We start from the raw sequence: 25,158 nt of genomic DNA on the forward strand, positions 1-25,158 counted from the left end.
TAATATGCCAAACAATTTTAAAAACAATCGAATTCAATGATTTTTAAAATTGTTTTTAGGCCATTTGTATGGAAAAAATTCGTCAGATTTGCATTGAAACAATCATTTTATCATATTCACAACTCGATTATGTGGAGAAAACTTAACAATTCATTCATTTTTATCGTTTTTTATAAAATGCTCAAAAAATGCATTGTAAACAAACCGACTTTTTGCTTTTATTTTGAAGTTTTAGGGAGGAAAAACAAGGGTTCTATAGATTTTTTTCATTTAAATCTACCTCTTTACTTATACCATGGTTTCGATATTTCCTATAAAATTATCGATACTATCGTCAGTTTTCCATCGCCTGTATTTGAAATCAAAATAGTAGGTTTTAAATGTCAATTACATAGCGTATACGTCAAATCAAATGGATTTATTGGTTAATGCAGGGTTTACATTTACAAAATCCACTCGATTTCAACTGTCAATTCCGTTGATTAAACGTCAAATGAAAACCAGTGGATTTCAGATGAGATTTCATTTGACTTATACACAAATGAATTGACAGTTGAAATCCACTCGATTTCGTAAATGTACTATAATACTATGTTTACATTTACGAAATCCACTCGATTTCAACTGTCAATTCCATTGCTCAAACGTCATATGAAATCCAATCGATTTCAGATGAGTTTTCATTTGACGTATACACAAAGGAATTGACAGATGAAATCGAGTGGGTTTCGTAAATGTAAACATAGTATAAGACTCATTTGAAGTATACGCAATGGAAGTGAAAATTAAAATCCAGTGGATTTCCTAAATCTAAAATGCTATAAGGCCCCGGCACATACGATCCGTTATGTGACGCGTTGCGCGTTGAATACAGCAACCACATGAAAAATGTGTAAGTGATGCCAAGTTTGTTCTTGAAGTTCTCATGTGGTTGTTGTAACGCGACGCTCAACGGACCGTATGTGCCGGAGGCTATACACATTAGAGCGTTTGTCGGGTTAGATTGAGTTGAGTGGATTTCAACTGTCAATACCTAGTCTGAAATCCACTGGATTTCATTTGACTTTTAAACAATGGAATGTATAATTGAAATCCACTCGATTTCATAAATGTAAGCGTACTGTTAAAGCGGCCCATACACTATCAAATTGGCTTGTCCAGCATATGAACCCCTTTTTCAAAATTCTTTTGACAACTTTGAAAATAAACCATATTCATCGGATTGACTGGGTTTCATTTTGAAAATCAAAACTAGTTTGATTTTCCTCAATCCATATTATTCACACACACATTCTCATATTTTGAAAAATGTACAGATACTACTACAAATATTGGCATCAAAATTTGATAGTGCATGCCCCACTTAAGGCCTCGGCACATACGGCGCGTTGAGCGTTGTGTTACAACAACCACATGAAAACTTCAAGAACAAACTTGGCATCACTTACACATTTTTCATGTGGTTGTTGTTTTCAACGCGCAACGCGTCGCACAACGTACTGTATGTGCCGGGGGCTTTAAGCGCTCGGCACATACGGTGCGTTGAGCGTTGCGGTACAACAACCATATGAAAAAGAGTGTAAGTAAAGCCAAGTTTTTTGAAAAACAACAATATGGCTGACGCATTAAAGTTAAACATAATTTAACTGTTTTGGGACAACGCGTGTCCCAACGTGTCACTAAACGGACCGTATGGCCGAGGGCTTTAACCTTCTTAATGAGGATTAATTTGATGTGCACGCAATGGAATTGACATTCGAAATCCAGTAGGTTTGTTAAATCCGGTTATATGTAAACGTACTAAAAATGTGTGTTCCCATATACAATAACATGTAAAAGTTTTTAAATTTAAAGTGAAAAGCGCCTTGAGAGCATAAACGCGCTATTATTTTACAAATTAAATGAACAATTAATTGAATTATACGATGTGAAAAATATAAAAATAAAAATGACTGAAGACTTTTTAATTCTAATTGATCCAAGCTATTTTCATAATTAATTTAATTTTATATTCTCTTTCATTGCAGTTACATTTTTTGCTTATTGTTTCAAATTCGCGTACAAATCTAGAAACAAAAGTCAAATATCTGCCTGAAAGTCTGTATACACAAATATTGTCTCGGCGTGTCTCTCTCATTAATTTTGAAAATAGAAACATATAAAAATGTACAGAAAATACCAACATTTTCAGAATTAATAGAAAATGTAAATGAAAAGTGTGCAATTAAATGTAAAATATACATTCGCAGGAAAGGTTAATGCTTGGTTTACATTTACGAAATCCACTCGATTTCAACTGTCAATTCCATTGCTTAAACGTCAAATGAAATCGAATCGATTTCGGATGAGTTTTCATTTGACGTATACGCAAAGGAAGTGACAGTTGAAATCGAGTGGATTTCGTAAATGTAAACCAAGCATAAGGGTGTTCTACACGGTATGTTTTTTTACATATAGTGGGGTTCAGACGATCAGTTTTGACTGACAGCTTTGCTCAAATAATCGGTTGCTTGCCAGTGTGGTCGTTCATTTTTGTCAGTCATCAGGCAACCACAAAATTTTTTGTGGATGTTGGACAGTCAGCTGTTGGTTGTTTGTTTGTTTGACCGTGTGAACGAAACAACGTCAGTCAAGGAATAAATTAGCAGAGTAAATATCAAATAAAAGTTAAAAAAATCGTGTGTTTTTATTAATTTGATTGATTATTATTGCAAATAAGAGATAAAAATAGCAGATAAAAATCTTTTCCTTCATTTTAATATCGGCCAAGCAAAAAATTGCAAACAAAACGACAAACATGGACAACGAAAATGAATTTTTAAAGGAATTTTTATGTTGCTACGAAATGCAAAAATGCCTCTGGGACATAACCAGTCCAGAATATATGATGCGCGACATTAAAACAAAAGCATATGGAGAACTACTAAATGTTATGAAGAAATACAAGAAGGATTGTTCTATTGACGAATTCAAGAAGAAAATAAACGTAATCCGCTCATCGTACAGAAGGGAATTGAAAAAAATAAAGCAATCTGAATCTTCTGGAGCTGGAGTGGACAGCGTTTGGTTCAGAATCTCAAATTTCTTTTAAAATATTCAGATGTGAATATTGTTTTCGGGAGGCTATCCATTTTTTTTACCCATTTTCTTCTTCTTGTCACTTTATTTTCTTCCTCTAAAAGCGAAATGATCAAAAATGCACATCCAATCTTTTTGTCATCCATATTTATTAATAAAAGTTGTTATTTATATGATTTTATAGCTATGTGAGCACTGTAATTTTTTAACTTGACTGTTGGTTTGTCATCCAACTTGAATGACTGTTTGGCCGCTACGAACAGCACAACAAAACTGAAGCAATTGATATTTGACCAAAAGCTGTCAGTCAAAACTGATCGTCTGAACCCCACTTATGGTCTGTTCCAGTACTGCATGGTACAAATACACAGGTAGCCGCATCGGCAATTGTTGGCAACATAAGATGTCAACATTTGACATCAATTCAATGCAATTGACACATTATGTTACCATCAGCTGGCACGATAATGCTACCTGTATTATTGTACCATGCAGTACTGCAAGAATCTACTAATTTTTACTATTTTTTCCGATAACATAAAATATCGATAGTGCTATCGATATTTTGCCAGCTCTAGTTCGATGTCATGAAATGTCAGTTGTGTGGCTCGGTTCTTTGCACGTAAAAGGCATTTTCTTTGCTTTAATTTTCGACAAATTGAAAAGAAATCAAAATTTTTTCAACTTTTAAGTGCATTTTATTTCCAAAAAATCGTTTATAAATAAATGTAGTAAAGTGCAATACAACAAAAACAAATGGAATATTGTGGAAAAAGTATGAATTTATTAAAGAAATGATGTTTTAAAAACAAAAGAAACAAAGTAGCAAACTTTCATTGGTTTCATCGCAACGACTCTTTTTTTTCTTTCCCCTTCATTCCCTTTTTTCTGTGTGATGTGTTGCATGAATAAAAAATAAAAATTTCTTTTCTACTTCACTTATGCTTCTTCTTCCACTCTTTGTATGTGAAGTATGCAGTGAAGTGTGGTGTTGTTGGATTTGAGAAGAGGCGAAGAAAGAGAGAGAAAACAAAATCGAGTGTTGAATTTATGCTTTGTTGTTGTTTGGCGTGCACACACAATTAATGTTTGTTGTTGGTATATGTGAATTAATGAGACCAGCCAAGCAAGCCAGAGGGCCTCAACGAAACCAAATATCGAGTGGTTGAATAGTTTTGTTCATGGTGTTGTTGTGTAAATGAAGAAAAAAAATTGTACGCGATTAGTTTGCTTACGTTTGAAAGAAAAAAGAAAATAACCAACAAAAAATAATAGAAGAAAAAGTGTAAAAATGTGAATGCAACAAGAAAGAAAAAATTAGTTAAAAAAAGTAATAATTTATTTACAACAAAAAATATGGAGAAAATCTCGAATGGAAAGTTTTCAATGGATATGCCAAATAATGTATATCTTTTAAAACAGCAACAACAAGCAAAATAATAATTTCTGATAAGTTCAGTACCGACAAAGAAAATAAGAAGTGACAAAAAAGAAAAACGGAAAATCTAAGAAAGAAAAACACAAAAATAGTACAAAACTATAACGAAAAAGAAACCACAAGAATAACAAATAAATAAAAGTGAGTAATAATGCAATGTCTTAACATAAGATTAGATTGTTTGTAGTGCAGTGATTAGAAAATAAGTATCGAACAAATGGAAATTAGCAGCTTCATAGCCCCTACCCCATCATTATTAGAAGAATGTTGTTGCTCGCATTTTGAGTTGTTGCAATTTAGTTAAAACGTAACACCAAACCAAAAAAACTACGATTTAAAAAAATACACTACTAAAACACATACCTACACGTTATTTAACAACAAAGGTATGTTTGTGTGTATACATCATCATGGAATAATCCACACTCCATACATAAAAACCATAACCCATAGACGCCCACAGATTTTTTATTCATCAAAAGTCTGTTTTTATTCCATCATAAAATTCCCACAATTGTTTTGTATGATTTTTTTTTGTTTGTTTTCAATTCCATAAACATTTTTTACTACATTTCATTTTGTAATAACATAACATATCGGTCTTCTTTTCTTCTTCCTTCTCCTTGTCTTCTATTCATTATAAATTCCATAAATGCGTATTTTTATTTTGTCTACCATTTTATAATCTCTCCCTCCGTTTTTTCTTCATTAGTGATGTTATTTCTATGCAATGCTGCTCTGTTTCTGTTGTTCAGCTGTTGTATTGTGTTATCGATAACGCAATAATGCATAGCCACACACACACGCGAACGAACCCTCATGTATACTATCGTTCTATTCACACGAAGTGGAGTAATAAGCAACAACAACACGAATAACAAGCTACGCAACAACAACAAGAACAATGTATACATTCCTTCTTCTTGCAATGGGAAAAAATCAAACAAGTGTTCTTTACATTGAGAAGAGAGCAGTAATAACAGATTTTTTATTCTCCCACAATGACATCTTCTCTAATTCATTATCTCCTTGTTAATAGGGATGCAAATTAAAAGTCGTCTGTAGGATAAGATTGCATGGAAAACTGTAACAAATTTTGGAAAAATTAAGGAAAATAATAAAATCAACGTGAAAGATAAATAAACTAGGATAATTTAAGAAAGAAAAATTAAAAAGGAAATAATATCATCAGAGGTAAATGTCGAATGTTATGACAGATGTTTTTTCTCTGCACCCCAGTAATTCACTGTGATTGAGGCGCAAACAAACATGTTTTACGTGGGAAATTGTACAAAAATGCATACATTTTTTGGAAAAATGATAAATATTGGATCAAATGGAATAAAAAATTTGCATAAAATCATAAATCATATGTCTAAATGTGCGCTAAAAGAAAGCCCGATGCCCTGGAAGAAGGCAAAGTGAGACAAAAGTCTTGAGGTTGTTTTGAAATTACTTTGTTCTTGTTTTAACTATTTTCTTTATTCGCAGATATCAACCTATAGTTGTAATAAAAACAAAAAAGTAGCACTGTGGTGTGGAGGCTTAAGTTAGGTTTAGCAGCATCACATGGATTACTTTGAAATTTTTACTAGATATAGACTTTGTTGTCCTGTTAACGATGTTATCAGTCTTTTGTGGAGGAAAACTGCACTAAATAGGTATTAATAAATTTGGAAACTAAAGTATCAGATAAATTATTTTTTTTTATATTTGTAGATTTAGCTGATTATTTACAAAAAAAAAAAAAAAAAAAAAAACATAGGCGAGTAGCATTAAGGATGGATTCCATGGATTTCATCAACTTGGTTTCTTGAAGAAAATGGTCTGAGATAAGGAAAAGAAGCAAGCCGTATATGGACATTTTCCCCCAAAACAGGTCTATGACGCCCTATAAACTTTAAATCTAGGTTTATATGCAAATTATAGGGCTACCCTTTAGTTTCAAGGCGCAAGTTATGTTTATTACCACCACACGAATTCCTTTTACAAGACATAAGCATTGTTGCCCTGTTTACAATGTTAGGCATAAATTGAATACTCTACCAGCTGGCGGGAAAATCTGAAATATTTACCACAGGTAGATCTTAACGTCCTGACTACAAAAATATAAAGTTTGTTGGGGGAAGTCCATACTTCCCGAGATATGGGCCTCTAAAGTTCCGAAATTTCCCTTGTTAAAGTAAGAAAAAATTTAAATTAAAAAAAAATGTTGTTACCGTGCCCTAAATTGGCTCCTGTCCATAGGAGAAAGTCGTAAATCCCCGGCCGAAGGCCGGCTACGTTGAAGAAACTTACAATTTAAAAAATTTAAGATTTTTTTCCGCCAGCTGGTAGAGTATTCAATTTGTTGCCAATGTTATTTATCTTTTGTGGAGGAAAACTACAGAAAAAGAGGTATTAATTGATCAAAAACTTAATTTCCAGACAAAGCCCCAGTTTCACTAAGTAGTCATATTGTAACACATAGGTCAATTTATGTTTGGACTGTCCTAAGCAAAAAATAAGTCATAGTCAGGACTTTAAGGAGTTCGTGTTGTAAAAATTCCCCACATTTTCAAACTTTATCTTGGAAACTGGCAAGAAATTTTATGAGTTTAAAATTTTGGACCAAATTCATTACACCATTTGAGGTAAAGCCCGCCAGACAGGTTAAATAAGCTCCAAATTATCTTAAACGTTTTGGCTTGAAATATGTGAGGTGAGGTTCGATGAGCCACATTGTATCAAAGTATATACCCCTCTTCTGAAGCTATCGGAGGCATTATGAGCAATTTTGCAAGCAAGAGGACACAAGGTTGAGACATTTCCCTGGTAATTTTGTAAAATTTGTATTTTTCACATCGGAATTTAAGATCCCTGAAATCAGTATTGAATCCCTCCAACGAATCAGTCTGACGGTCTTATTAAATTATAATAATTTTATTCTTTAATTTTTTTAATCGAGCTTTATGATCTATTATGCAAGTGAAAAAGGAAAGCCGACGATTCGAACCCACACACCCACCACTATGTGACATGCATGTTTCGTCTTCGGTAAAGACTCTTCAGACATATCGGATGTGGAGCGGCTTCGATGTCCTCGAACTTTTCTTCTTTCAAATGCATTTTTGTTTTGTATTTTACAACAACAATGAGGATTTTCCCATCTAGTTGTGCTTTCATGACAAACGCTTAGCGCTGCCTTTGAAAGTTACGAGTTTGGCTCTGAACGCTAACACGCCGTGACAACACTTTTTTCCTGCCTAAAAAGGCAAAAATTTTCAAATAAATAAAATCAGCTGAGCCAGGCTGGGGTTTGAACCCACGTCCTTGAAAAACACAGGAAAAATGTGTTGTCACGGCGTGTTAGCGTTCAGAGCCAAACTCGTAACTTTCAAAGGCAGCGCTAAGAGTTTGTCATGAAAGCACAACTAGATGGGAAAATCCTCATTGTTGTTGTAAAATACAAAACAAAAATGCATTTGAAAGAAGAAAAGTTCGAGGACATCGAAGCCGCTCCACATCCGATATGTCTGAAGAGTCTTTACCGAAGACGAAACATGCATGTCACATAGTGGTGGGTGTGTGGGTTCGAATCGTCGGCTTTCCTTTTTCACTCGCATAATAGATCGTAAAGCTCGATTAAAAAAATTAAAAAATTAATCTTAAAAAATGATCTTCGCCTAAAAAGGCAAAAATTTTCAAATATATAATAATTTTAGTTGGAAGCAAACTTGAAATTCCACAAAGAGAGATTTCAAAGAAAAAGTAGACGGTAACAAACTTATTATATAGATAAACTTCTTGGCGTCTTACGTACATAGAATATCTTCTAGAGGTCTTCTATACATAGAAGACTTTCTGAAGGTTTTCTAAACATAGAAGGTTTCGTTAGGAATTCTTTACATAAAAGACTTTCTTTTCAGGTCCTCCTTACATAGCAGACCTTCTATAAAATAGAAGACATTCTTAAGGGATTCTTTAAATAGAAGACCTTCTTAAGGTCTTATATAAATTGAAGGTCTTCTTGAGTTTTTCTATAAATAGAAGACCTTCTTGAAATTAAAAAAAAAACGCTAAAATTGTGGGATGGCCGATTTGGTTAGTATTTCTACCAGACACGGAACAGGTTGAATATGGACAATATCGGTAAACTCCTTCGGGTACCTCCCACACAAAATTTCAAAATTTTTGGCATAATTGCTGTTTAAGAACTCTTGCCATGAAATTGTTTGCAGCAGGTTGTGTTCGCAGCCTCTCTTACGACGGTACAATTGATTTAGAAGCATGTCCATACTTCCTGATATAATGTCCCAAAAGATCTAAATAAGCCTACCGGTATCAACTTAGCTCAACTGGACTATATCGGTCCATTTCTTTGGGTACCTTCCCCACAAAGTTTCAAAATTTTTGCTACAAGTGCAGATTACGAAACACTTTTTGGCCTGTCATGAAATTTTTTGAAGTAGATTGTGTTTACGGTCTCTTTTATGAGGGTACATTTTTTAGGGGCAAGTCCATACTTTCTGAGATAATGTCCATAAAGTTCTAAATAAGCCTAGCACATCGTAAACTTTATTCTAAACGTATGGTAAGTTCGAAGAATGTCTATATTGCAAAATATTTTCGGGTACCTCCTTTCCAAAGGTCACAAATTTTGTGCAGTTTAAGGGTTGTTCGAAGATCGATCGCAAATTCTTGTAGCCTCTTTTTTACAGCGATAAATTTCTTTTTCTCTTTGTAAGTCCGCGTTTTCTGACAAGTCCACACTGGCAAAGATAATTACCCTAAAGCTGTAAAAATCCTACGGCCACAAACGTTAAGAGATACAGTGAGTGAGTCCTCGAGGACATCGCAATCGTTCCCCTTAAGCTGAAAAATAAATTTCATTTCAACAATAATTTTTTGGAAAAACAACCCATATCGGCGGTCACAGCCTACTTGTTATACCCTCAGAATTTATGCTAACGAGGGTATATTTACTTTCATACGGGCAAAATGTGCCTCATCGAAATAATGGGTTTAGACCCCAAGTATGTTTGGACCAAATGTGTTTCAGACAATTTGGAGTCGATTGAGCAATGTCCATCCGTCCGTCTGTCTGTCTGGCTGGCTGGAGCGCACGATAACTCTCGAACGGATGAATCGATTCGGTTCAAATTTTGGCTTTCGTAATATTTTGCCCAAACTTAGTTTAAGTTCGAAGATGGGCTATATCGGTCCACTCCTTCCGGTACCTCCCACACAAAAGTTCGAAAATGTTCGGAAATTTTGTGCGCACGATAACTCTTGAAGGGAGTAACCGATTTGGTCCATACTTTGCCCATCGTAAAGTGTGCACCAGACTTAGATAATGTTTCAATATGGACTCAATCGGCCCACTCCTTCGGGTACCTCCCACACAAAATTTGGGAAAAGTTCAGTTTAGGGCCATCTCTCGAATCGCTCTGATTTTTGTTTTAGCAACTTGTATTCACCGCCCTCCATACGACGGTACAAGTTTCATTAGGGGCATGTCCATACTTCCTGAGAATATAGCCGGAAAGGTGCAAAAAAACCCGTATGACACCGTGTGAGGCTGTTGGAGCGCAAGATAACTCTCGAACGGATCTGCCGATTCGGTCCAAAATTTGGCTTTAGTAACATTTTGTCCAAACATAGTTTACATTTGAAGATAAGCCATACCGGTCCACTACTTCAGGTACCTCCCCCGAATTGGTCCATACTTTACACATTCTAATATATCTACTAGATATAGATCAAGTTCAAATATGAACTATATTTGTCCACTCCATCCGGTACCTCCCACACAAAATTTCGGATAAGTTCACTTTAAGACCTGCTGTCGAATCACTTTGATTTTTGTTGAAGCAACTTGCATTCGCTGCCTCAATTACGATCGTAAACGTTTTTCAGGGGCAAGTCCATACTTCTTGAGAAAACATCCCGAAGGGTGTAAAAGCCCCCTATGGCACCATATGTAGTGGTGGGAAATCCACTTCCATAATGGTCAATGTAGATCCATTTCTTTTAGTATCTCCTCCGCAAAACTTTTGATCTCTAATCCTAATGAACATTTTTATCGGTTCAATTCCCAATATTTTTAAAAACACCTAAATACATACATACGTTTTTTGGGAAAAATTATTTCAATATATCGTCACCTGAAATGCCCAAAGACGTAACCCTCAATGTAACCCTTTGAGGGTTACGTCTTTGGGCATTTCAGGTGACGATATACAGGCTGAGGGTATATCTCTGTCGGCAAAGCCGACTGACACTTTTTACTTGTTTTTATTAAAATCGCCTAGAACAAATTGTCTGTCCAGCAGTGAAATTCTGTAACTCATTTTTTGAGTTACCGACAAAAATCGGTCAAATTAAAATGCAAATGTTGACACACTGTTGCTATCGGTAGGACTTTGCAACAACTTTCTTTTGGTTGTTATCCTAACGAAAATTTTCTTAATTACCGAAATTATAAGCATTTTAATTTTATCGACATTTCTCTCTAACACGAACACAGAATTCCATTACAGTCCTTGGTCATCGGTCGGTCATATGTTCTTTATTGGCGCTTCTAAAATAAATAAAATAAAAAAATCGTTGGTCATCATTGTGTGCCATTGCGCCAGTTGTGCCGACTGATGTTGAAGCATTTAGTTTTATATTCGAACTCCATATCTGGCTGAAACTGGAGACAAGATGTTTGGGTTGGTTTCATTTGTCTTTTTCTCACGTATTTTCATGGAAGTGTTTTCGTTAGGGTGGCCAGATAGGCTGATTTATAAGCGGTTATATATGTTATTCCATCTACTTATATATTTTTACTGGGTACTACACTATCCACAACCTGAAGAAGCGTGCGGTAGTACTCAGATGTGCTTCACAAAAGTCAGAATCTTAACACGAAGTAGATCTTTTGGTCCATTGTGTTCCTCCTTAGGTCAGGTTTAGAGGTTATCTGAAAAAAAAAAAAATAAAAAACAAAGGTGAAAACATTTGGGAAGAATAATTTTTATTTCCATTCTGACGTTTGCCACTTCTTCAATATTGGGATTCTCTAATAAGTCCCTGTTTCCATGTTCTGAAGGGTATTTTTCATTTTATTTGGATGTTTTTTTTGTCAATTCTTCAATATTTTGATGGATTTTCATACTTTTTGCTACATTTGCTCTCTAATTGCATAATAAAATTTTCTAACAAAATGTGTCTACATTTCGTTCTTGGATATTGAGCTCTGCTCAGTTTTGTGAACTTTGTAACCCAATACAACGTTTTATTATATTTTGCAAGCTTTTGCACAATCCAAGGTTCAAAATTTTACCTGTGAGTTCTTAAGAAAAAAAAAACTTCCCATTTATTCTGGACTTTAAAACACACACACACTTTGTATCTTCACATGATCTGCTAGCTGTCGGTGTGTGTGTGAAAGTGGCATTAAATTTATAACTTTCAATGTGGTGTAGTTGTGTTCTCAAACTTAAACCTGAAATAGCAAAAACATTTATTTAATGTTAAATGTTCAAATTAAGATATGTATGTAAATAAAAAACGCTCATGTGCCAAACCAAACCGGTCTTTTCGTCAAAACCATCAATTAATGAAAAAAATATAAACAAAAGAACACGGCGGAGGCAATGGCTGCAGACAATAGAAGAAATATGATGATATGCATGATGTATTAATTAATATTTTTTTTTTTTTGAGATATTGTTGAGTTTCTATTTCGTTTGATTTCAAAAACACAAATCTCAGTGATGTGTTTTATTTTATTAATATTTTATGTTTTATTTATCCAGTTGTTTTATTTGTTATTTTAATGAGACAATATGCGGAAAATTAGATGCAATTTTGTGCTATTGTGTTTTATTAAGGGGGTGATGATAAGTTTGCTTACAAAGCAGATTTTTTGTTTCGTATTTTCATTGAAAGTGAAGGTTTTGAAAATATTTCTGCTAGCTTTCAATATTGTCTATGTGATTAAAATCACAGTTTATACAGTTGGCCATTCAGAGTTCTGTTAACAACATTTGACAACAAACATAATAGATTTTACATTATTGTGATTTTAGTTCCTTTGTATTTTAAATCACAATAATGTTTTTGACATCAAACATAATAGTCAGCTGGGCTTATTGGCCGACCTTATACTAGACCTTGATTAAAATGTTGCTTGAGGGTAATAAGGTATGAATTTCCGGCGAGAGATGAGTTTTAGAAAAAATCTAGAAGCATTTTCTATCGTCCAAGTAACTAAAAAAGTCACTTGAAGTCTAAAAAGGCCGGCGAAAGTGTGGGCCGGCTCTTAAAGGGTGAAAATTAGAGAAATAGATTTTCTGATCATTGGATTATTAAAATCGGTAAAATACGTATAAAACATAACATTATGTGAAATGCCAACGACACTCACTGAAAAATGATAACAAGAAGTGTCCTATCTTGTTGTGTCTGTCTGGTTACCCTAACGTTGCTTGAAGGCAAAAAGGTATCAATTTCCGGCGAGAGTTGAGTTTTAGAAAATAATCAAGAAGCATTTTCTATCGTCCAAGTAACTAAAAAATTCGCTCGAAGTCTACAAAGGCCGGCGAAAGTGTGGACCGGCTTTTAAAGGGTGAAAATTAGAAAAATAGATTTTCTGATCATTGGATTATTAAAATAGGTAAAATACCTCCGTATAAAACTTTTTAAACATAACATTATAGCTTCGTTCCAGTACTTTTTTAATGATAAAACTGTCAAAAGAGCAAACTGTCGAAAATGATTTCCACATACACATTTTCCCAAAATGTACGGGAACGGAAAAATGGCAGAAACATTAAAAAACTGGAACAAATGTCAAAGTCGGCGAATCAACGAATCAGAAGCCGGCAAACATGTTGCACATTTTCGCTCGCCCAAATTTGTCGTGTAAAAAGTTTCTAAAGAGAAAGCTATTCCGCGCCATTTTTGTTCAAAGAGAAGTGAACATTTTGCAACTTTTTTGTTGCATTTTGGGGAAAAATTTGCAAAATGTGTAAAAACTTTTTAGTTCTGGAACGAAGCTTATGTTTATTGCCAACGACACTCACTGAAAAATGATAACAAGAAGTGTCCTATCTTGTTATAGGTCTGTCTGGTTACCCTAAAATTTGTAACAACTTGTACCAGTTGTTGCTGGAAGTCGTCTGTTAACACAAAAAGTCAGCAAAAAAAAAATAGCGATTCGAGAGAGACATTTTGACAGTTCTTTTACTGAGAGTTTGCAAATTCTTGCTGGACAAATTTCTTCTAGCAAGCACTTGCAACTCTTCTTCTTCTTGAAAGGTTAGGTTAGGTTTGGGGATGTGTAGCCAATATATTGACTACGCCACTCGGAGACCTTTCGGTCCATTGTGATCATCCATAAATCAGAAAAAGAAGTTCAGAAGTACCACCTCAAAATACAAAAGAAGAGAAACAAAAGAAAATAAAGAAAAAAAGAGGGTGGGGTTGCGAAAGTAATAATAAATGAATTATTAAAGATGAAAATGTAATAAAGAAAGGAGGATGGTTTTATTTGGTGATGGTTTCGAAAACTGTCAGAGAGGTAGTTATGCTTATGGGTTGCGCCGTCCCAGCCAATTCAAATTTTTGATGATGTTATTGATGATTGTTGGTTCCATGTTTGAGTAGAAGGTTAAGCTTGGAGGAAAGCATACTCCTGTTAATCTATATGGCTTTCTCCGTAGTCTCCGTTTCCTCCTCATCTTCACAGAGTCTGCAAGGCTTATCTTTCCTTTACCGACCCACCTCAGAAAATTATGAAAAAAATTACCACAGATAGTGCTTTTTATCCCGATTCCAACCATGTATTGCTTTTGTTCCGGAAATGTATACTTCCCGAGATATAGGCCTTCAAAGTTCCACAACGGCCCTAGTCTAAAATTTTGGCAATCCACCGCAGAAAATTATTAAAAAATTACCACAAATAGTGATGTTTATACTGATTATTAATTATTATACTGAATATTAAATTTAAAAGAAAATTTTGTTCCCGTTCCCGAGATTTCCACCTGTCCATACGAGAAAGTCTTAAATCCCGGCCGATGGCCGGCTATTTAAAGAAAAATATTTAATTTAAAAGAAAAATTTGTTCCAGTTCCCAAAATTTGCACCTGTCCATAGGAAAAAGTCTTAAATCCCGGCCGAAGGCCGGCTATTTAGAGAAAAATAGGTTAGGGCCTTTGTGGATCTTTTGAGGCCGATATCTCGGGAAGTATACATTTCCGCAACAAAAGCAATACATCGTTGGATTTGTCGTAAAAAGCACTACCTGTGGTAATGTGTTCATAATTTTCTGCGTTGGGTCGGTAAATGAAAGGAGTTCCCCCGTCAATACCTTGATTTCTGATTTGCTCAAATTTAAGAGTGAAGTTGTTCTGTTTGTTGATAGAGTCGGCCAAATGGCCCTTGACACGTTGCACCTTGATTCATTATGCCATAGTTCCTTGGCTCGTTCTTCAAAGAACGTCTCCACTTTCCGAAAAAGATGACATATGGGTGGTTTGATTGAATCAGAGATTGCTAGACATGTTGATTGGGATCCATGTCTTGCCAGTTTATCTGCCTTCTTGTTTCCCATAATGCCACAGTGTCCCCTGGTACCCAGCAGAGTCGAACAGCGTTTGTGAGGTTCACCAAAGCAGTTCTACACTCAAGAAGGCCTCAGACTTGATGTTGGGGGCTTTGATGGCTTTAAGGGCCGGCTGACTATCAACGAAGATAGTCACCGGTTCAAAGATTTCTGCATCCAGTCTTTTTATCAACTCTGCAGCCATTTTGATGGCGAAGATTTCGGCATGGATAACACCAAAGCAGTTCTACACTCAAGAACGGCCTCAGACTTGATGTTGGAGGATTTGATGGCATTAAGAGCCGGCTGACTATCAACGAAGATAGTCACCGGTTCAAAGATTTCTGCATCCAGACTTTTTATCAACTCTGCAGCCATTTTGATCGTGAAGATTTCGGCTTGGAAAACACTACAGTCGCTGTTCAACCTGTTTGAGTATTCGAGACAAAGCTTTTTGCAGTAGACGAAAGCTCTGGTTCCTTATTCCATCTTGGAACCGTCTGTGTAGAAAGCCAGACCGTCCAGCGGAGGGTTACTACGAATCCAGTCATCTCTACTAGGGATAACAACCTCAATATCTTCAAAACTTTGGACTGGTGATAAATAGTCAATGAATTTCCCCTGCTGATTTAAGCTAAAGTTTCGACCTAGCTCCCGAAGAATGCATGCATGTCCATAGGTGCTGTCACGCCAACGATTCAATTCATGTAGACTTAGGGTACTACGTGCTGCTTGACCTTTGATGCTGAGTCTCATGGGCATGAGGTTCAACATCGCATTTAGAGCTGCTTGCGGTGTACTTCTAAAAGCTCCAGTTATCAGGATCGAGGCTGCCCTTTGCACCTTGTCTATGTTGCTGGAGTACGATTTATGTCGAAGCGCGTGCCACCAGACAAGGCATCCGTGGGATAAGATGGGTCTCACCAGTGTATAATAGCTGAATTTAATCCCCAACTTTTCCCAATCGAATTCTTACATGAATAGAGTGCAATCATACGTCTCTCTTCGTCCGTTCCTCAACGTTCCTCTTCCATCTCAATTGTGAATCCAGGATTGTAACTAGGTATTTGGCCTCAGGAGATAGATGTAAAGGCCAGAACAGAATCAATCGTCGCTTGCTTTGCTTGCTTCCCCAAATGTCAAATTATAAAGGAATGCCAGAGCCTCTTTGCAAATCCGCCTGCGTTCTCCTTTAGGAGGCTCTGGCATTCCTTTATAATTTGACATTTGGGAAGCAAGCGACGATTGATTCTGTTGTGACCTTAATTGCACTCCATCCAATGTTGGTGGCACGAAGTTGCCGACTTACGTTTTCTGGTGAACAATACCAGTTCTGTTTTCGTTGGATTTACACCAAGGCCATTTGTGATGGCCCAACGGGACAGCTTTGATAAGGCTCTTTGCATAAGCTCCGATATTGTGGACAAGAATTTGCCAGTTATCAATATAACCACATCATCCGCGTATGCGACAACCTTGATGCCCTGATTGTCGAATTCCGCCAAAATGTTGTTTATCACAAGTAGCCACAGCAGCGGTGAGAGTACACCTCTAGTTACTGTTTTCCTTATCGTCAACTCCCCAATACTGGAATTTATGATCCTGCTCTCCAGCATTCTATTTATCCAGCATATCAGGGTTTCCGGGGTGTTGACCGCTCTAAGCGAGAGATGAATGGACTCTATCAAGTTTTACGTTGTTGAAAGCTCCTTCTATATCCAGGATAGCTGCCAAGGTAAATTTTAAATTCTCCATGTTTCTCTCAATAAAACCCACGACTTCATGAAGAACAGTTTCCACAGATTTAGCTTTGATGTTAGCATGCTGCGAGTTGCTCAGCGAGGCAGTGTCTGCAAAGCTCCTAATCTCCAGATCGATCAGAAATGAGGAGAAAGGAGGATAAGCTTATATGTCTGTAGTCTTTCGGTGCAGAGTGACTGGCTTTCCCCGCTTTAGGGATGTAAGTTACCTTTACCTCCTTCCACAGATCTGTTACGCAAGAAAAAAAAAAAAACAGGACCTGAAGATCTCCTCCAGAATTAGATATATCTGCGATATATCTTCTTCCTGAAAACAATCATCTGTTTTTAATTTTTCGTTGATTTGTGTTTGTGAAAATTAAAAACAATTTTATTGTGGAAATAGGTAGCATGCCTAATTGTTTTCTTTGTTTTTTTTTTTGGAGAACAAAGTTGCAAAGTGGAAAAAATCCTTATTTGTTTCCTTTTTTATTTTTATTAAAATATAACAATTTTGCTTCCCTCATTGGCGGACAAATTGTTCTGTTTTGGCAAGTCAGCTGATTGCTTGCTGGGAAGTTGTCTGTTTACTTTTACAACTTTCTTGCAAAAGAGAATAACAACTTCTTACTCTCTGAGGATGGTCTTGCTGGACAATTCTTGCTGGGAACGACCTTATACCTACAGCATTAAAATTATTCTTCTAACCTATCACTGTGTAAAAGCGTTCCAACTCTGTGTGACACTTTTAAAATTCAAAAAGATATCCCAAGCGATTTGATAACAACAAATGTCAAGATGTAGTTAACCGCATGATTTATTTTAATTAGATTGATCTAAGAATATTTGAAATGCAAGGCCAACCTCCAATACCCTGTTTTATAAATTCCTCACATTCATTTCAAAAATGAAATGACATTCTACGGGTTTTCCCTTGGAAAATTAAGCCTTTTCATTAATAAAACATCAATTTACTTCATTAAAATGCTCATTGTTGTCAATTGTTGTTGTAAAGGGACACTTGAACTTGGCCATTGAGCCGCCGCTACCTACCTACCTAACTACTTCTATTCTATTTCACCCCTTTCTATTTTTAAAGTACATATAACAGAATAGAACACTTGAAATATAAAAGAGCGGTAGGTAGGGCTCAAAAACAACTGCAACACTTGAACTGCTGCTGGCTGTGATTTTCAAAAAATCCGCTCTTCTAAACATTACCATCATTGACAGCAGGAAACCAAATTTCCAAATAGTTGACACGATAAGTGTTTTACAAAACGCAGGCAAATAGTTGAAATGTTTCTTTTTCTTCTTCTTCTGGTGCAAGAGAAAATGGGTTTTCCCAGAAACGTGATGCTTATTTCCTCCTCCTCACATTATCATCTATTCAAAACACAGGCAGACAGACATTCTAAATTTAGTTATTTCCCACATAGACTGTTTGCTTGGTGTTTAGTTAGAACAAAACAAAATGTAACAAGAAAGGAAAGATAAAAAAGAAATAACAAAAAACATATTGTATGCTCACGTGCGAAGAAAAGAATAGAAGAATGAAAGACACACAAACTCTGCGGGTGATAGTTTTATTTTTTTGGCTGATTTTCTTCTTAGGCACGCACAGGGCTACGGTATTAAACACGTACAGACAGACACACACACGCAACTCACGACGCACATTCACTTTAAATGATATTTCAAACTCAGGTAAAACAATATAAAAAATGTGTAAATAGAAAGGTGTTCTTTTTCGAATAGTTAGAAAATTTGAATTTTCCTTTTCAATTTTAGTGATTAACATTTAATTAATTTTTAAAATTTTTATAGGTAGCTGATTTTTAATGCAGTGACCCTTTGTAATATCTATGCACCTTGTTTCCAAATTTTATGTGGCGAATATGAGAGTATTCTACAAACCTGGAGGGTATCGTTGTAGTGAGCAGAAGGGAGTCTTTATAGATGACTAGAAGGAAGTCTTCCTATACGACCTGGAAGTAGTATTTAAAGACCACCAGAAGGTACCTATTTAGATTAATAGAAGGGAGTCTTCATATACGACCTGAAGGGAGTCTTTATAGCCGACTGGAAGGAAGTCTCAATAGACGACCAGAAGAACGTTTTTATAGACGACCAGAGGGTCATCTTTATAAACGGCCAGAATGCCATTTTTATCGAAGACCAGAAGTGAGTCTTTATAGGTGACCTGAACGGCGTCATTATAGACGACCAGAAGGGCGTCTTTATAGACGACCAAAAGGGCGTCTTTATAGATGGCCAGAAGGGCGTCTTTATAGATGGCCAGAAGGGCGTCTTTATAGACGACCAGAAAGGCGTCTTTTATAGACGACCAGAAGGGCGTTTTTATGGACGAGCAGAAGGGCGTCTTTATAGACGATCAGAAGGGCGTCTTTATAGACGACCAGAAAGGTGTCTTTATAGACAAGCAGAAGGGCGTCTTTATAGACGACCAGAAGGGCGTCTTTATAGACGACCAGAAAGGCGTCTTTATAGACGACCAGAAGGGCGTCTTTATAGACGACCAGAAGGGCGTCTTTATAGACGACCAGAAGGGCGTCTTTATAGACGACCAGAAGGGCGTCTTTATAGACGACCAGAAGGGCGTCTTTATAGACGACCAGAAAGGCGTCTTTATAGACGACCAGAAGGGCGTCTTTATAGACGACCAGAAAGGCTTCTTTATAGACGACCAGAAGGGCGTTTTTATGGACGACCAGAAGGGCGTCTTTATAGACGGCCAGAAGGGCGTCTTTATAGACGACCAGAAAGGCGTCTTCATAGACGACCAGGAGGGCGTCTTTATAGACGACCAGGAGGGCGTCTTTATAGACGACCAGGAGGGCGTCTTTATAGACGACCAGGAGGGCGTCTTTATAGACGACCAGGAGGGCGTCTTTATAGACGACCAGAAGAGCGTCTTTATAGACGACCTGAAGGGAATTTTACAGTCGTTCACTGACGTGGATAAAATTACGCACGTTGGTGGATAACATTATCCACGTTTGTGGATACAAATGTTATCCGTGATTTTGAATAAGAATATTATCCACGTTTGTGGAGAAATGTATTATCTACGTTTGTTATTCACGTTTTTGGATAAAAATATTATCCAAGTTTGTGGATAAAAATATTATCCAAGTTTTGTGGATAGAAACATTATTCATCTTCGTGGATAAAAGTATTATCCACGTTTATGGACAAAAATATTATTCAAGTTGTGGATAAAAAATATTATCCACATTTGTGGATAAAAATATTATCCACGTTTGTGGATAAAAATATTATCCACGTTTGCGGATAGAAATAGTATCCACACTTGTGGATAAAAATATTATCCAAACTTGTGGAGAAGAAATTATCCACACTTGTGGATAAAAAATATCCATAATTGTGCATAAAAACTTTCCGTATTTGTGGATAAAAATATTATCCACTTTTGTGGATAAAAATATTATCCACGTTTGTGGATAAAAATATTATCCACGTTTGCGGATAGAAATAGTATCCACGTTTGTGGATAAAAATATTATCCATGTTTGCGGATAGAAATAGTATCCACGTTTGCGGATAAAAATATTATCCACGTTTGTGGATAAAAATATTATCCAAGTTTTGTGGATAGAAACATTATTCATCTTCGTGGATAAAAGTATATAAAAGTTTATGGATAGAAATATCCACGTTTGTGGATAGAAATATTATCCACGTTTGTGGATAAAAATATTATCCACGTTTGTGGATAAAAATATTACCCACGTTTGTAGATAAAAATATTATTCACGTTTATGGATAAATATATTATCTACGTTTGTGGATAAGAAATATTATCCACACTTGTGGATAAAAATATTATCCAAACTTGTGGAGAAGAAATTATCCACACTTGTGGATAAAAAATATCCATAATTGTGCATAAAAACTTTCCGTATTTGTGGATAAAAATATTATCCACTTTTGTGGATAAAAATATTATCCACGTTTGTGGATAAAAAATATTATCCACATTTGGGGATAAAAATATTATCCACGTTTGTGGATAAAACTATAATATTTGTGGATAAAAATATTATCCACATTTGGGGAAAAAATATTATTCACGTTTGTGGATAAAAATATTATCCACGTTTGTGGATAAAAATATTATCCACATTTGGGGATAAGAAAATTATCCACGTTTGTGGATAAAAGTATTATCCACGTTTGTGGATAAAAATATTATCCACGTTTGTGGATAAAAATATTATCCACGCGTGTGGATAAAAATATTATCCACGTTTGTGAATAAAAATATTATCCACGTTTGTGGATAGAAATGTTATCCACGTTTGTGGATAAAAGTATTATCCACGTTTGTGGATAAAAATATTATCCACATTTGGGGATAAGAATATTATCCACGTTTGTGGATAAAAGTATTATCCACGTTTGTGGATAAAAATATTATCCACGTTTGTGGATAAAAATATTATCCACATTTGGGGATAAAAATATTATCCACGTTTGTGTGTAAAAATGTTATCCACGTTTGTGGATAGAAATATTATCCACATTTGGCGATATAAATATTATCCACATTTGGCGATATAAATATTATCCACGTCTGTGGATAAAACTATAATATTTGTAGATAAAAATTTATCCACATTTGTGGATAAAAATATTATCCACGTTTTTGGATAAAAATATTATCCACGTTTGTGGATAAAAATATTATCCACGTTTGTGGATAAAAATATTATCCACGTTTGTGGATAAAAATATTATCCTCGTTTGTGGATAAAAATATTATCCACGTTTGTGGATAAAAATATTATCCACGTTTGTGTGTAAAAATGTTATCCACGTTTGTGGATAAAAATATTATCCACGTTTGAGAATAAAAATATTATCTACACTTGAGGATAAAAATATTATCCACGTTTTTGGATAAAACTATTATCAACTTTTGTGGATAAATATATTATCCACGTTTGTGGATACAAATATTTTTCACGTTTGTGCCTACTTTTGTGGATAAAAAAATTATCCACGTTTGTGTGTAAAAATGTTATCCACGTTTGTGGATAAAAATATTATGCACGTTTGAGAACAAGAATATTATCCACACTTGTGGATAAAAATATTATCCACGTTTGTGGATAAAAATATTATCCTCGTTTGTGTATAATAAATTGACCGTATTTGTGGATAAAAATTATTATCCACAGTTGTGGATAAAAATAATTATCCACAATTGTGGATAAAATATTATCAACGTTTGTGGAAAAAATATTATCCACATTTGTGGATAAAAATATTATCCACGTTTGTGGATAAAAATATTATCCACGTTTGTGGATAAAAATATTATCCACGTTTGTGGATAAAAATATTATAAACGATTGCGGATAAAAAAATTATCCACGATTGTGGATAAAAATATTATCCACGTTTGTGAAAATATTATCCGCGTTTGTGGATAAATATATTATATACGTTTGGGGATAAAAACGTTATTGACGTTTGTGGATAGAAATTTTATCCACGTTTGTGGATAAAAACCGCGGATAAAAATATCCACAAAACTATCCACGTTTGTGGTTTAAATTTTGCACGTTTATGAATTAAAATTTTAAAGTATTGACTAATACAAGAATCAAAATATTTATTCATTCGAATGACAATCACATGACTTCGAAATCCCATTTCTTTAGAACAACAACAGTTGATGGTCTGGGTAATTTTTCTAAAATTCAGTGTTGATCTTCAAATCATGTCATAAACAAAGCGCGTGCGCAGTGTTTGCGCCTCAGTAGAAAATTCGACATTTTCACGCCTTCCGAGCAATAAATTTACTGATAAAAACTAAAAGGAACTACAATTTATTATTTTCACACTAATAAATCAATATTTTTCACACGTTTTTCTATCAATAAAGCTAAGATTTAACAAGAACAATTTCAATGTTTTTGTTATGAAATTTGATAGTAACTACCCCAAGGGTTAAAACCCCTCTCTCTCTACATTTGGGTGGCAGTAGGGTTCATTGTCTTCATAATGCTGTTGTTTACATATAAAACATTGCCTTTTACGAACGGCTGATTTACAATGGATGAACGGTCCGCTTATCTATTTTGGTTTATTACCATTACCGTGATTGGGCGTCGTAATGAATTATTTTAAATATTTTGGAAACACAATCAACAAAAAAATTGTTTACATAACTGGAAAATTTTCTTTTGGGAATAAATAATAAAGATAAGAAATAATAACAGTAGCGGTATTGGAAAAAATTCTGAAATGAAAGGTGAAATGTGAATGACTTCTTTGGGAAACCGGTCAAAAAAAAATCAATACAAATCTAGGAAATCCCACAAAATCTCTCAAAGAGAACATTTTAATAAATCAAATAGAGTAGCTGATTCTCATTGTCTCACAAAAGACATACGTTATAGAAAATGTAATGATGATATTTTCAAGGGCCCTACCTTTTGCTGACTATCATAATGTTTGAATACAAAGTTTACTTTAAGTGTCAAATAAATTCTAAATTTAGGGGATTTTTGTTTTTAAACAGATCTCTTCAAATCACATTCTGAAGGCCTTCAAAAACACCCTTATAAAAATCGACTACAAGAAACAGAAGCTGCCGGCTAATGTCTTTCAGCAATTTAATCAATTTGGCCTTTTCAATTACCCCCTCTAAGATATAACCTTTAATTTAATCGAAAACATTTTCCCATCAAATTCTTTAAAATAAAAAAAAAATGAATTGATATCTTCCCTCAAAGCAAAAAAATACTAAATTAATTTTAAATAAAAAGCTCAACTTGTTGTTGTATTTACAGATAACAGCCTTTATTATTTGTACAGACCTTGTCCACAAAAACACCAAAAAAACAAACATTTCGAAGCTCTTACTTCATCATCATTTGCAAGAAGATATATTTTTGTTTTTTATGGACGTGTGGGTTACTGGTACAAATTATATTGACATAGTCTTAAACAAAACGAAAAATTAAACAATACAACAACTTTAAACACAAAAAATTATGTTGATTTTTCCCACCGAGATAACAGCAAGCGCCTCAGCCGTTTTCGGGTGAATCATTGCATTCATCCACCCATAATTTAATTTTATTTATTTTAATCAGAAAATGTTTGGAACCATGGTAAATGTCTTGTCTTCTTAATTTTGTGAAACTAAAACAAATATTTAAACAAATTGTCGTTGTTGTTGTTATTGGGTAAAGTGCAATGAATGAACTCTCTTTGTAAGTGACCTTAGAAATTAAAATGGGCGGGAGGAGAACTTCATTTTTAAACTCTTTGAGGTGTGATTATAGGTGGGGAGATATGATTAGATACCCACCCGGATTCTTAGAATTCAAAATTAATATCGGGAAATTTATTTACCAAAACGAAACCAGGAACGTGGGTCATATTTTTCCAACAAAAGTGGATAATTTTTTCAAACAAAAACTTGGGTAAAAATTTTTTATCCAAAACGTGGATAATATTTTTCTCCACAAACGTGGATAATAATTTTTATAACATTTTTTATCCACAAATGTGGAAAAAATTTTTAACAATATTTTTATCCACAAACGTGGATAATAATTTTTATAATATTTTTATCCATAAACGTGGATAAAAATTTTATAATATTTTTATTCACAAACATGGAGAATAATAATTTATAATAATTTATAATATTTTTTATCCACAAACCTGGATAATATTTTTTTATATGTGGATAATATTTTTATCCACAAACATGTATAATAGTTATGATATTTTTTATCCACAAAAGTGGATAATATTTTTTTCTAGAAACGAGGATAATTTTTTTATAATATTTTTATCTACAAACGTGGATAATAATTTGTATGTTTATATCCACAAACGTGGATAATAATTTTTATATTTTTTATCCACAAACGTGGATAATAATTTTTATAAAAATTTTTATCCACAAACGTGGATAATACAATATTATTATCCACATACGTGAATAATAATTTTTATAATATTTTTATCCACAAACATGGATAATAATTTTTATGATATTTTTTATCCACAAACGTGTTAGATATTTTTTTATCCACAAACGTGGATAATATTTTTTATCGACAAACGAGGATAATTATTTTATAATATTGTTATCCACAAACGTGGATAATAATTTTTATAATATTTTTATCCACCAACGTGGATAATAATTTTTATAATATTTCATCCATAAACGCAGATAATAATTTGTATTGTATTTTTATCCACAAACGTAGATAAATTCTTATTCCTTGGGTGGATATAATTTTTATCCACCA

The 25,158-nt window shown here is 34.5% G+C and overlaps 1 protein-coding gene across 11 annotated transcripts in view; it reads left to right on the forward strand.

Annotated features, from left to right (window-relative positions):
* Window positions 1-3,668: 3,668 nt before the first annotated feature.
* The window catches only part of PDZ-GEF (PDZ domain-containing guanine nucleotide exchange factor), an 85,390-nt gene continuing 63,900 nt past the window's right edge, over window positions 3,669-25,158 (forward strand). For 3 of the 11 annotated variants that reach the window (XR_012410185.1, XM_073967249.1, XM_073967245.1), the window contains exons 1-2: window positions 3,680-3,853; window positions 4,501-4,657. The gene's annotated coding sequence lies outside the window, so the exon portion shown is untranslated. Of the gene's footprint in view, window positions 4,658-25,158 lie in introns of all 11 variants that reach the window. The other 8 variants (XR_012410183.1, XR_012410186.1, XM_073967247.1 and 5 more) reach the window with 6 other exon arrangements.

This window comes from Musca autumnalis, unplaced genomic scaffold (genome assembly GCF_047663935.1).
Source record: "Musca autumnalis isolate F117 unplaced genomic scaffold, ASM4766393v1 scaffold_2, whole genome shotgun sequence".
In the NCBI taxonomy this organism is placed as follows: Eukaryota; Metazoa; Arthropoda; class Insecta; order Diptera; family Muscidae; genus Musca; species Musca autumnalis.